The following is a 4,120-nucleotide window of genomic DNA, read 5'->3' as shown; positions in this document are numbered from 1 at the left end:
CAACGAAGATATTAAACGGTCTGTGATAAAACACCAAGTGAGATTACATGAACAGAATGCTCGACAACCATATACTTAACTGGAGGATGAAGTTACCAGAACCTACTAAACTAATATAGTTAAATTGTGTGTGAATATTCTGGCGTGTTTTGAAACTATATGTAATTCAAATGCATCAAACATTAATTAGGTTTGGGATTAATTGGACACTAATTAATCTTATATCTGGATCTTAATACACATCGTTCACTGTAACAGGAATAACATTTCATTCCTTAGCTGCTATAAAACAACTTAACATTCATCATATATTATAAAGTTTATAAAAACTTTATTATAACATATTTGAAATATATATATTTTTCTATCTTTAATTGTTGTAGCTAACATATATCAACATTGTGAATAAATTTAGTATTAGACTTTCAGGAAGAAGGAATCGCTAGTATACAGGTTTTGATGTCAAATTAACACGATAAGTTACTGCACTGCACTGTTACTATATATTGCGATATGTGGCACTATTTCAGAATGTTGAAACTTTATTAACAACATGACTATTTGTTATGCAATGTCGGAATTTTGGTGCGCATTGTTGACTATCATAAAAAGCAGAATTGTTTCATATGGAGCGATGCCAAATCACAACAGGTCCATCAGGTGGCAATGTATCAACAAAAAGTTACTGTATTTTTAATTTCATCATCGATCAATCTGGTTTGTTTAGATGAGTAAGTATTTAAACCGTTTTTAACTGTCGTTCTTAGTTCGAATTGCAATGAACTAAACATTAAGAGATGCGAATGTAGCGAGGTTATAGTGTTTAAACATCATTTCTAACCCACGAGTCTGATTAATTATTTTAAAACTCGGAAGCTATTTGAGGACATGGGGGAGCCGAATATTCAAAATTATTAAAATATGCCGGCAGAGAAATTGTAAATTGGAAGACAAATCCCTAATTATTATATTTGAAACGATATTAAGAGGGAAACTCATTAAAACAGTATTAACTGAGATTATTTAATTTTAAGCGGTATTGTTGGAACTATGGTTAGAGAGTTACAACAAGTTTAGGTAAAATCATCTAAAATCTGAATTAGTTTTTGCAAATAGTATGGTATTCCCTCGGAGACAAAAGGTTTGTACAGAATTATAGAATTATCAACACTAAAAGAGAAAATATCCAAGTCCCGCCCTCAATCAAGGGCCTAAGGATGGAGCTGGACCTATAAAAACCCCGATCACATCATCTTCTAAAGTGCATAGTTTCTCCTAGAGACCTCCAGCTCTCAATAAAACATCTATCTTCGAAAAAGCTCCAGGCCCAGATGGAATCACACTAAACCATTAGAAAAATCTCACCAGCAAGTAACTTTCAGAGCTTGCCAATATTATTAACTCCATCTTGACGCTAAAGTCTTTCCCAAAAAATAGGAAACATGCGTTTGTCGTTTTTCTCAAGAAGAAAGCCAAGTCAAATCCTTTTGACCCTAGGTTAAACAGTCTGATTATTACACTCTCCAAACTTGGCGAACAAGCGATCCGTTACAGTCCAAAAAAAGCCCGCGCTTTATTCAATGCCCCATGATTTATGAGTAACGTGAATACACACCTAGAATCAGGCATCCCGTTCGTGAAAAGCTTCACGAGCATTCTTAGTGCGAGGTTCTCTCTTGGCGCCTCAGAATACGAAACCTACCTGATCAAATCCCTACCGATCCACAAACCACGGTAGTTAAACCACATACGACAATCCTAATCGTATTCCAGGGTCTCTGTCGCCCACAAATCCTTTCTATCCTGAACACGAAGCGACATCAACAAAAGACCATTTGGTTCTAGCTGGTCATCCTGGATAAGGGGGAAAAAACTCGACGGTCTCTTGTAACTGTAAATTGTCAATCACTCGAATAAATTCACGATGGATACATTTGCTGATGATACTGCGATTATAGCTGTAGGAGACAATAGTGAAGAAGCTTCACGAAAATTACAACAGGCAAGTGACAATATAAATAATTGGACACAAGCTTGGAAAATAAGGATTAATGAAAGTAAATCTGTACATGTGCAGTTCACCTATAAACAGATCGTACAAGCACCAATAACATTAAATAACACTATCATTCCATATAGCAACAACGCTAAATATCTCGGAATGAATCTCGATGCAAAACTTCGCTGGAAGGAACATATAAAGAAGAAAAGAAAAGAACTGGAATTGAAATATATGAAAATGTACTGGCAAATTAGAAGAAAATCACAATTATCAGTACATAATAAATTGCTATTATATAAGCAAATATTGAAACCTATATGGACATACGGAGTTCATTTATGGGGATGTTCTGTAAAGAGTAACATTAATAAAATAACAGTTTTTCATAACAAAGTTCTGAGAGGTATTGTGGGTGCACCCAAATACTATAGGACTGATTACTGACCTACATCGAGACCTCCAGATACCCACAGTCAGTCAAGAAATCAAGAGAATTCAAAAGACTCCATTCTCACACCAATATTGAAATATTACAACTTTTGGATACCACCAGAACAGGACACAGACTCAAAAGAATCAGACCATCTGATCTTGTGTAGTGTTGTGTGGTGAGGTGCATATATTAAATAATTCAGCAGTGACATGTATAAACATTATTTCACCAGAGACTGAGATAGGGCCGATGGTTCCTCCTAGATATATAACTACATTTATTATAAAGACAAATTGTAGGTTAGACGGAAACGACTAGTAACAATATATTAATTAAATTAAAAAAAACTCGAATAAATCACAAATAATCACATTAGTTTCTATGATTCCACCACGTACCCAAAATTACTTTAGATGTATTATTAAAACCCAATGTATAAACTTAAATAAACAAAAAGTACATTTATATTAGATAAGGCACATTAATTATAAAACATCTCATTATTTCATATTTGATAAGAATGTTTAATTAAATAATTCTTAATATATTAAATATTGTAGAATATATAGTAATATAATATATAGTAATTTATATCATACATTGAACACGTTTTTTTAATTATTTTAATTAGCAAAATATATTGTTTAATCCTAACAAGACAAAATAGCTTCTCTGTAGCGGGGTTCTGTTACTGTAATAAAAACTGTATTGTATTATTTAATATTTGATGGCACGTACGCTTATTATTAAAATTATTACACAATTATCGAAAACAAAATTATACTTGATACAAACCAAACATTTCTATCGTGAACCCTAAACGACATCAGTAAAAGACCATTTGGTTCTAGCTAATCACCAAAAAAAAACTCGACGGTCTCTTTCTCCGGTCTCCCTCGAGTAGCTGGGTCGTCAACTGTAAATTGTCAATCACCCGATTAATTCATAAATAATCACATTAGTTTATATGAATTCACCACGTACCCAAAATTACTTAGATCAGGTATATTAGATCACGTACATTAATTATAACATCTAATTATTTAATATTTGATAAGAATATTTAGTTAATTAATTCTTAATATATTAAATAAAAATACTATGTTAATGCAAAAGCTTTAATAATATTATAGAATATATGTATTTTGCATTGCGGGTGGCATATACCTAAAATATTTGAATAGTAATTTATATAAAACATTGAACACGTTTTTTTTTAATTATTTTAATTATCGAAATATATTGTTTAATCCTAACACGACAAAATAGCTTCTCTGTAGCGGGGTTCCGTTACTGTAATAAAAACTGCATTGTATTATCTAATGTCAGGACAGCGCGTACGCAGTTATCCACATTAGGGATAATCGCAAAGGTCAGCCCAGCCGTGGTGCAATGGTAAGGCCTCGCTTCGGAGAAACCGCCTTGTTGATCACGGTAATCTCTACGCCAGGTAAGTATGCTGTTTGGCCACACGATAGGGTTGTTGTCAAGGGTGTATTGACTAGAAAAGGTTAGTTTTCGATAGAGGTGCCATCTAACATGAGGATGCAGTAGGAATGCCCAATCGAATTAACTAGAAAATTTGCAAAATGGAAAAATGCTTGCTTTTTTCTTATTCGGCATGTTTACTGTTATTTCTGTTTTCTGTACAGTACAATACATTTTGTGGCTATATCTATTTAGTA

The 4,120-nt window shown here is 33.1% G+C and overlaps 1 pseudogene; it reads right to left on the bottom strand.

The window, feature by feature from the left end:
* Window positions 1–3,764: 3,764 nt before the first annotated feature.
* LOC143192130 (uncharacterized) lies at window positions 3,765–3,893 on the bottom strand (annotated as a pseudogene).
* Window positions 3,894–4,120: the final 227 nt, after the last annotated feature.

The sequence above is a fragment of the Rhynchophorus ferrugineus genome, unplaced genomic scaffold (genome assembly GCF_030347505.1).
Source record: "Rhynchophorus ferrugineus isolate W39M unplaced genomic scaffold, kcgeb_rfMv2 rfM2, whole genome shotgun sequence".
NCBI lineage: Eukaryota > Metazoa > Arthropoda > Insecta > Coleoptera > Curculionidae > Rhynchophorus > Rhynchophorus ferrugineus.
The sequence above is the reverse complement of the archived record's forward strand: the minus strand, read 5'-3'. Positions and strand labels throughout refer to the sequence as shown.